The sequence below is a fragment of the Manis javanica genome, chromosome 8 (genome assembly GCF_040802235.1).
Source record: "Manis javanica isolate MJ-LG chromosome 8, MJ_LKY, whole genome shotgun sequence".
In the NCBI taxonomy this organism is placed as follows: domain Eukaryota; kingdom Metazoa; phylum Chordata; class Mammalia; order Pholidota; family Manidae; genus Manis; species Manis javanica.
The window spans coordinates 100,498,256-100,508,831 of record NC_133163.1 but is presented as its reverse complement, the minus strand read 5'-3'; the positions used below and the strand labels follow the sequence as shown (position 1 = coordinate 100,508,831).

Here is a 10,576-nt window from a genome sequence, read left to right as displayed (position 1 = left end):
CCTCAGCTCGCAATCCCCTCCCCTTCTTTCCACCACTATCTTTAAATCCTTTGTCTTCACACGTGTCGCCTCCATCTTAAAGTCCTACATTCTCAACCATGCAGTTGTCCTGCTCTCCTCTTCCAGTGGCTGCACCACCCCCTCCCCCTCTCCTTCCACCTTCACCGCCCTCTTCCCTCACCAGAACACGCCCCTCCGCCCTCTGATTCCAGAAGCCACAGACAAGAAGCTGAGAAGAGAGAGGGCAATTAGATATCAGTAACTTAAGTCTTTGTATCAGTTTGTCTATCTGTGTATATGTTTTTATGAAAAAAGTGTTGCTGACTGTAGTCATTGTATCTCAGTTTGTACGTTTGTGTGTCTAGGTGTATAGATGAAAAATATTTTATTTAAAAACAAGCGCTTGTGAAGATTGGGCATTCTGGAACTTCCAGAGAATCCAGTAAAAAATGTTAAACATTAATGCTAATTTGAGTTTAGCTGCTGAAGCGGACATGTCCTTGTTGTTATCAGCTGCCTAAATTTACCTAAGGTCATTTAAGTCAATGTTATCTGATAAATCTTTTAAGACTTTGATAATAACTATGTAACCTTATTTATTTGCCTTTGAAGTACTTTGTTGTCATTCTAGTTAATTGGATAAGTATTGCTTCATAGCAACCTATAATCCTATTTAAGCAAGTGCCTTAAAACTTTTAACAACTTCCCAAAGTCAGATTCAATAAAGTGCTTTTGCCTCTAGTTAACTGATATTTTCCAGAGAGCCCCTAGAACATGTTAGAAAAACTTTTTCTCATTGGAGAAAGTATTTGGCTAATTTAGCTTATTTATCTGATATATAATTACCTGCTTAATTGCCTGGAAGGCACTGTCAAAAGGAATGATGCTGAACTTTGTTACTGAATGTTTTGTGTTACAGAAATATCTGAATTTCCTGCTTTTTGTTTCAACATGTTTCAATGTTGTTGATAAAGTGAAACAACATGTTTCAAATGTTGTTGATAAAGTGTTTTAATCTTTTTCTCTTAAGCTGACAACAGTTTAGTAAATGACTGCCTTTATAAGCAGAATTGAAACTTTATCTTTCTACCTGATCCCTCCAGAATTTAAAAACTCTCAGTGACTATTTTTATATTTCATGGCAGTATGTTTATTTGCATAAGTTCAATAAGAATCTGCTTTCCTTGTAAGAGATCCAATTAAAATCACTGGTTATACTACCAAGGCTTTGACTGGAATGTCATACCTGAGAGACGTGTGTAAACTCAGATATGAACAGACGGCTTTAAGGAACTAAGGTTGACTTTATAAAGCCAACAAAGCCCCTTGGAAGAACTGGCCTGGTACCTTGCTTACAGAGTTCCCAGCAGCCTTACCAGGTGAGTAAGGAAGGTCACTTCCCGGCAGGAATGTCTTGGGAACCTCAAGAAGAGAGGAATTCACCCAAATGTACAGGTACTCTAGGCACAACCTGATGGCAAGTCTGGCTTGGCTTTCTGGCCTCAAGAAGCCTTTAAAAGTCCAATCTGAAATTCCTTATAAAAAGTTCCAGCAAAGCATATTTAAAAGAGCCTATGTAATCAATTGCTCTTCTTGCTGCACTTATGCAAATAATCAAGCCAACTGTTAATTATTTTCTTAATCTGGCTACTTCTAATAAAAATAAGGGTGATTTTAGAGAAAAGTATTGTTTCAATAATGCAGTCTTATCTATACTAAATCCTAATACTAGTCATTGAGATGTAAACTCGATCCAGAATTCCAGTTCCCTATAATAGCCTGCCTAATGCCCTTACTGGGCACCTTAATAACAGTTTGTGGTTTACTCTTAGTTGCCCCTTGTGTCCTCAGGTTCCTCCAACAGCAGCTAACCCAGATGACCCGAGTCACCACCAACCAGATGTTACTTCACCATTACTCATCTCCTCCCATTGAACCCCCTCCTTCAGCCTAATACCAGCCTCAAACCCCCACGACGCCCCTTGTCAGCCGGAAGTAGCCAGATTGAGTCGTCGCCCATTATGACCAAAAGGCTGGAATGTTAGGCTGGAGAAAGGAAAAACAAGGACATGCAAACAGAACAGAGAGATGCCATAGGGGGAGAACAGACCAGACCCCAAAGTCCATGCCATATATGGAAAGGGGACAGCTCTCCCTGAATTCAACCTGATGTGCCAACTAAGACCCGGATGTCAGCCTCCTCCCTCTTGGAAAGAAAAAAGTTTCTAGTTGACTATTATGTCACCTTTAGCCAATCGTACCTCTCAACACCCCCTAGGATAGCTTGCCCACTCCTCCCCCTCCTAATCCTTTATAAGTGCCCCACCTCCCTAACCGTGTGTGACTTCTCTGGCCTCTGGCAAGAAGGCCACAGAACCTCACCTGGGGGTATTTAAATGAATTACCTGGCCCTTTGTTGCCTCTCTTTGCCTGCTTATTCCGGCTAGAATTTATCTTACAGTAACATGTAAGCCATGACCTAAGGGTTGAGCAGCTGTATGTAAGGGAAAAAGTGAACAAAAATCTGGGCCATGGAGGAATTATTTTCCCAAATGCCCTAAGAAAGAGTAGAGAAACGGACAAAACATAGGAGCAGCTGTTACTCTGAGTGGTTTGAGATCAGGGACTTGATCTTTCTTATCACCTGGAACAGTACCTAAAGCACAATAGACCCAGGGTGAGTGCATGTGAAGTAAAAATAATTGAGCCAGTCTCAGAGACTTGCTGAGGCAGCTAGCAACATGACGAAGACACCAGTAGGCAGTGGGGGTAGTTTGTTTGGTTCCTTTCCCTTGCATAGGGCTTCTCATAAGCAACCCAAGGCAATCATACATACAAGTATTCAGGGCCCTCAAGAGTGAAATTATAGGCCTCAACAACTACCACAGCCAGAGAGAGTTTCAGTTCATGGGACTCGTGCCAAGGGCCTGTAAGAGGATAAATGGAACCACCCCTGTGCACTGGGAAGTGATGGTACATGACTGGGATAGCTTCCATCACGTAACCAACACTGTACTTAGTAAGCAGAAGTAGTACAGGGCAATGGACAACAGATTCTCAGGAGCTTCCAAATTTCTCTCCTTCCTTCTTAGAGTTCCTCTTTCACAGATATCAAGGACACAGCCAATCACCCTGAGCCCCGTTTCAGTGAAGAGTACAATTTTACATGTGTCTCTATAAATTAGGCCTTCAAGCAAAACACTGAGTGCTTTTGTGGCCACACATCAGTGCAGACATGACTCCTGGTACTATGGGAATCACACAGAACGAGTAGTCCAAAGCATGTCATCCCGCTCTACCGCCTGCAGCATTGCCTTCAATTGGGCCTGAACTTCAGCCACCTGCTGTTGGTCCAAACTCACGAACATCCCACTGCCTATAGCAATGGACAGGGATGGGATAAATCACATGCTTCAGCTCCCTTAAGGATGTTAGGTGATGCAGAAGGCTTGTGAGCACAGGCATTGTAATGGGGTTGAAGGCAAAGCTAAGGACACGGAGGCACGAACAGTGGCTCAGAGCTGGCAGGAGAGCTGAGAGAGTGGAATCACTTAACAGACATTTATTTCCAGATGCTGTAGGGTACCCGAGGCCCTCTGCAGCTGAGTCTGGAAGGGCTCGTAAGCCTCTAAGAATATCTGGTTGTCACTGAGATTCAACTGCCTTAGGTGGGTGGCCAGAAAGCTCCGGGATAGGATGATGACATCTTCGTTACACAGGCCACAGGGAGACAGATTAAATATCTCCAGCTGAGGTGGCATCACACTGAGAAGTTTGTGCAATCAATCTCTGAGGTACAAGGCAGACAAGTCAAGTTCTTGGAGGCTGTACAGCTTCCCAAGACAGTTGAGAAAAGTTTGGAACTGTTTCTCCACAAAATATGTAAAGATGATATTAGGCAGACGAAGGCTGTGCAGGTGGGCCGTCTGAGCCACAATATAGTTGACTTCCCTCAAATAAGCCTGATTAACCTGCAGGTGATCAATGCACCGTGGATCCAGAAATTGCAGCATACTTTTGTGGGCAGAGATGTTATCAATTACCAAATCTCTGCAGCAGAGGTGCAAAGACCCAGAGCTCTGCCTGAGTTTACTCTGAAGAAAGGAAAGAAATTGCTGTGTTCTCAAGGTTCCATGGAGGGAGAGGTCCATAAGTAATTCCACAGTTTCCGAGGCTGAGTGAAGCTCTGACTCTGAATTATCAAATCCGTGGCACCTGATGCTATGCTGGGCTTTAGGTGCTCTAAGAGTAGAGTTCTGAGAGTTAGCACAAGACCAAGAGCAGAAAGAAAATGTGGTTTTCATCTCAGAGCATATTATGCAACAGTTCAGGTCCTGCCTTAAATCTAAGAGCCTCAGTTTTGGGCCCCAGGAAGAAGAGTTCTGGGCAGAGAGGAGCTGCAGACCATTAATCATGGCTTCCAAGATGTCATAGTCTGACCCTTATACACTCAGTGTCCCGATATGGAGACAGCGAAAGGGCCAAACCCTGACCATTGCCTTTAGTATCTCCTTATGCCTGCCCACGAAGGCAGGAATGAACAGTGGAACAAAGAGGGCTCTTGGGAGCTCATCCAGGGCATGGATAGCTGCCAGCTCTACTCAGCAGACTCTTTGCAGCAAGCTCTAGCAGAGTGCATGTGGTCTTCCGGTCCATCTTGAACCTGCTACTTGCTAGGAGAGTTGGAGAAAACTTGGGAACCATCCAAGACCTCAGCAGCGGGAGCCCCTTACTTCCTCTCAGGAGGCTGCCACAAAAGAACACCGGTCTTGGCAGTGCGCCTATTTTAGTTAATTTTAATTTACAAAAGTTTAGGCATTTTGGGAGGGTATCTTTTTGTAATGACTGCTGGGGGGAAAATTGAAGTTCCTGTGGGCTGCGTCCTCACCTGACTCTAAACTACTTGATTGTTACTGGCCTACTGCTAGGCTTCTGCTTCTACACCCACAGGCAATAAGCTCTTATTGACTGAGTTACTATATAAAGAGCTCTGCCCAGTACTTTGGGCTGACATAGAGACAGAGGTATATTAAAGACCTGCAGACTGCTGGATGCAGACATGATTCTAGTGCTTGACCTACCACCATGAGAATACAGCTGGGTATAAACCCTTGTACCCTAAGAACATTCCGTTATCATTTCTCAGCCTCACCGAATCCGTAGTGAACTTGCCCAGGGCTGATACAGTCAGCCAAGACAACTGTTAATCTTATAGTATTGTGTTCAGGATTATGAACTGTATGTAACTAGTTCTTTTATATTTGTTGAGACTTGTGTATTCCTGTTTATCAGGAGCCAAATTCTTTGTCATGAGAGCTAAACTTGTGTTATTCAAAGCTATCTCTGTACTAACTTTGTTTGACTAGTTGAGAGTTGAAAGAAAGGTGTTGAAATGTTTTTTTTTTTATTTTAAAGGAAATAAAAAATAAGCTTTTATAGCTATGCTTATCAGGTTATGGATACTTCCTTCTATTGTTTATTTTTATTTTTATTTTTTTAGATAATTATTTTTTATTGAAGGGTAGTTGACACAGTATTACATTAGTTTCAGGTGTACAACACAGTGATTGAACATTTATATGCATGATAATTCTAGGTACCAGCTATCACCATACCAAGTTGTTACAATATTTTGACTATATTCCTTATGCTATACATTACATCCCGGTTACTTATTTATTTTACAATTGGAAGTGTGTACTTTTTTTGTGTGTGTGAGGGCATCTCTCCTATTTATTGATCAAATGGTTGTTAACAATAAAATTCTGTATAGGGGACTCAATGCTTAATGTATAATCATTAATCCACCCCCAAGCCTAATTTTCATGTCTCCAATCTTCTGAAGCATAATGAACAAGTTATGCTTGGAGCATAAGCATAGAGAACAAATTCTTACATAGTGAATAAGTTATAAGGTGAATAGTACAAGGGTTCCTTCTATTGTTTTAACAGTTTTTATGCCTGTTTGTAAAGGTGTTGAATTTCACTCTTTTTTTCCATAGTAATTGAGATCCAATGGCTCCCCTGAACACTTCTTAATCTGTTAATATGGCCAATTAGAGTTCTAGAGTTTCTAATTTTACTGTCCTTGTATTGTTGGGATAAATACAATTTGGTTATTATCTTAGATACATGAACACATAATACATAAATACATATAATGGTATGTAACAAATAAAATTATGATGATAGACTTGTCAAAATTTCTCTAGTTGTCAATTTTTCTTAAATCTATTAGGTGTGTAGCAGTTTAGAATTCTTCTGGTGTCTTAAAACTTTTTCATTATTAAGTGTCTCTTTCTACCATTTATAATGCCTTTTGTCTTCAACTTCCTTCTTAACTGAAGTCTGTGTAGCTACTCCAGCTTTCTCTTGGTAGTAGTTAACTCTCCTGGATCTTTTTTCCATCCCTTTAAATTCAATTTTTTCCAAGATCTGAATGTTAGACAGTGTCGTATTTCAAACTAGATTTTAGAAATCCAATCTGTCAATCTCTGTCTAGTAAATTTAATAAATTTCCATGCATTTCAAGCGGATTTTTTTGTTGTCATCTTTTGTGCTTGATGTTAATCTCATTTGTTTAGTCATTTCCCCCATTTTTCTTGCCTACTACTAAATTAATATTTTACATTTTTCCTCTATAGCTTTGGAGTTTATACATTTTATTTAGACTCTTTTGCAATTACCTTAAAATACTGGCTTCCATACTTAAAGCCTGAAGTTAATTAAGATACCTGTACTCTCCTCTCACTTAAATGGAGGGCTTTTAGAATACTGCAATTCTGGTAACTGAACTACTGTTAACTGTTTTTCAGCATTTGGGTTTTAACTTTTTATTACAAAACCTCTGTCACTTCCAGGAGAAGCCTGTTCCCAGCCTGGGGCAAATAAACCAGTGTGACTAAAATCAGTCAAAAGGCTAGATTGGGAGAAACCCTTTTATTGCTCACAATGAGGCTTAGCTCCATCCATCCCCTCTGGCTGCCATTCTTACTCCCCACCTCCATGGCATGCTCTTTGCTTTCTCCCAGTACCCCCTAGCAAAGCCTGCTTGGTGCTCCCCATCTCTTGCAGTCACAGCACCCGTTCTCCTCTCCACCGCCCCTTCTGGGAGGAACTCTGCCTCCCTGGCGACTGACAGGTGCCAGACCAATTACACAACAGTGGAGAAAAGAACAGCCTCCCCACCCCTTGCCCCAGAGGTTGCAAGAAGCTGCAGTGGTATATGTAAGTGGGCTAAGGCCAGGCAAGATATTCTGGAATTACTGCAATTTACCTCACAACCTCCGAAGTAGACATTATTTACCATGATTTTATACGTCATGTTGGTTTAGGTTTACCAGGATCTTTACCAAGTTTTTTGCTAACCAGTCTTTTACATATTACTTCTATCTATCCAATTTCATTTTATTTGTGTGGGACATATTTCAGATTTGTCAGAGTCTGTTATCCTCAAGGCTCCCAGTCTTTGACTGATTTAGTTCACTTTGATTCTTGAAGAATTTAATAGATAACGAATTCTAGATTGAGTTATTTTCTTTCATCATTTTCAAGTCATTATTTCTGGTTTCTGTGGCTGCCATGGAGATGTTCTACCATCAGGTTGTCATTCTTTCATGAGTAATCTTTTCTTTCTGGTTGCTTTTAAGATTTTTTTCTTTGCTTTTATTGTCCTGCAGTGTTAATTTTATTTCCTTGGTTTATTGTATTACCTGTATTTGAAGATTCATGTCTTATCATTTTCAGTCACTATCACTTTTAATATTGCCTTGCTCCTAATACTGTTTTCTTCTAGAACTTCTACAAGACATATACTGAATCTTCTCTCAATGTTCCATCACTATTGCATTCAGGTTAATTTCCTCAGTTTCATTTTCACTGTCAGCGAAGTTTGTCCATTTGCTCTTCAATTCTATATAATATATTATCTCTACACTTAAATTTTAATATCAAGGATTTTTTATTTTTAGAAGTTTTGTCTTGCTTTAAGTTAGCTTCCTTCTCTTAAATGCCTACAATTGTAAATATACTTTCTTTGTAGTTTCTTTTTATTAATTCAGTTATCTCAAGTCCTTGGTGTTGGTGGTTCAATCTTGTTATTTATTGCTTTTGACTCTTACCGTGTTCTATAAGTTTGAATTGTGAGCTCAACATCACAGGTTTTATATGGGTATCCTGAGCAGCCTGATTTAAGGTGCATCAATCCAGAAAGTAAATCTCTTTCCTTCTGCCAAGCACTTCAAAAATTTGATTCTTGAATAATTTAATGGAAAAATGAAAGACCACACAGGTAGTCTGAATTTGAAACCCAAACAAAGTGTGGTAACAAATTCCCAGGAATGACTTTTATTCTGTGCACCCAGAGCCCAGCTAAGACAAGCACTAGAGGATGGAGACCGTCCCCAACCCACCACACACCAAATTTATTATTTTAAAGAGGGTGACTCTCTTTAAAAAGAGTCCTGGGTATGTGTGTAGACTTCAGTCCGACTCCTCACTTTGCAGGGACTTAAGACTTCGCCTCCTCTCACGGTGCAACCTTTTTAAAACCTACACGCAGTGGTTCAGGAGACCAGGAAATGTCTTGATTCCCAGGCAGTCACGGCACCATCCAGACATCATGCTACTTTTATTTCCACTGTTTTTGGCCCCTGGGGAGTAGTCTCGCTATGCAATCTATAAAGTCAGCCACACATTTCAAAAGGTGTTTACCATACTTGATCCAACTTCCCTTACAGTTGTGTAACTAAGGCTTTCAGGCTAATTGCCTGCCATAATTGCTGGAAATGGAAGTCTAGAAAGATAATTTCACCCTCCCTCTTCTGTCAATTTTTTTTTTAACATTAAATCATCAAAACTGAATATAATACTCCAGCTGTGGTCTGTGTAATTACTTCAGAACACTCCATCATCTGGGTACTACATATTCACCAGAGGTTTTGTTTTTCTCAACCGAATTGTTACACTATTAATGGGCACCATTGTATAAATAAGGAAGCTTAAGTACATCAGCTTAAGGTCACATGGCAAAGACCAGAACCAGAGCCGCGATTTTTTACGTCAGCTTTGGACATTTCTCCAACATATAAGAGGAGAGATGGGGAAGATGAAGGCCTAAGGGGATGTTTCAAGTCCTCCTATGTGTTAGCTCTGTAATATAAGACATACCGGGTAACAGTTGTGTAAGACAGGACAGGTCTTATTACCCAATTTCAGTAGATGAGGGAATTAAAGCTCAGAAAGGTTAAATAATTTCCTAAGGTCATTGTGTAGTCTTAGAGCTGAATTCAGTTGGAATTGACTTTACACATCCATTTTCTTCCCTCTACAACAGGAGTCAGCAGATTTATTCTGTACAAGGTCATGCATGTTTTAGGCTTTGCGGGCCTCTGTTACAACTATTCAACTTCACTGTTGTGTGAAAGCAGCAACTAAAAAATGTAAAACGAATGAGTATGGCTGTGTTCCCATAAAATTTTATTCAAGGATGCTGAAATTTGAATTTCATATACTTTTCACATGTCACAAAATATATATATTATTTTTTCCAACCATATAAAAATATAAAATGCATTCTTGACTCACTGGCCATACAAAAACAGGCAGTGGGCTGGATCTGGCCCACGGGCAAATGGTTCATCAATCCCTGATCTACACCGCGCGGCCTTCTGGAAGGTGAGGTTCTCCAGTGTCTGTCTGAACATCCCTTTGCTGGGTTAGGAAGGCCTGGGACAGAGAACAGCACAGGCCCTTTAAAGGACCCAAAGGACAGGGGTTGTTGCTACGGAGGCCCCTCAACTGTGTGGTAGCATAATGCAATTGTTTAGATATCTCGTCCAGTGTTCAATGCCTCTTCTCATGTCTGAGTCTGTCTTAAAGCTGAACTACAAACTCATTTAGGAAAATGACTATCTTTTTTTCTTTTAATGTTTAATAGTCTATGTACAGTAAGTGCTCAATATTAACTGATAAATATTAGATGCTGCCAAATACTACCCTATTTCATTCAGATTCTGTTAAATAGTTAATGGGTACAATATATAAGCAATTCAGTGAAATGAAAAACATACAGCAGTCAGGCTCATGCATGATTTAATTGAACAAATTATCACTTCCTTTTAATTATAGGGACAATTATGAAAAATATTTCTTGGCCCTACACTTTTTGTTCTAGTTGTTAGAGTTAATTCACAGGTGAATACTAAGTCTGACATGCCTTGCTCCCCTAGAACCACTTTGGTGATCTGGATGGTGGCCACTACACTGCTTTCTGCAAGAACTCAGTGACCCAGGCCTGGTACAGCTTTGATGACACATGAGTCAGTGAGATTCCAGATACTTTAGTGCAGACAGCTACAGCCTATCTCCTGTTCTACAGCTGCCAGCCCTTTACAATACCTATACAAAAACATAAGAGCTAAAAATGGTGTTTCCTGAAAACCGAAAAACAAGCAATGAGAAAAACATAAGAGCTAAAAATGGTGTTTCCTGAAAACCGAAAAACAAGCAATGAGAAACTGGTACTTAAATTTTGCTTTGTCATTAAACTCTTGCAACTTATTTGCATCACTGACAT

General features: G+C 40.2%; 1 pseudogene; it reads right to left on the bottom strand.

Moving 5' to 3' along the window:
• Positions 1 to 3,333: 3,333 nt before the first annotated feature.
• Positions 3,334 to 4,656, bottom strand: LOC118972901 (leucine-rich repeat-containing protein 14-like; annotated as a pseudogene).
• Between the last annotated feature and the right edge of the window lie 5,920 nt (positions 4,657 to 10,576).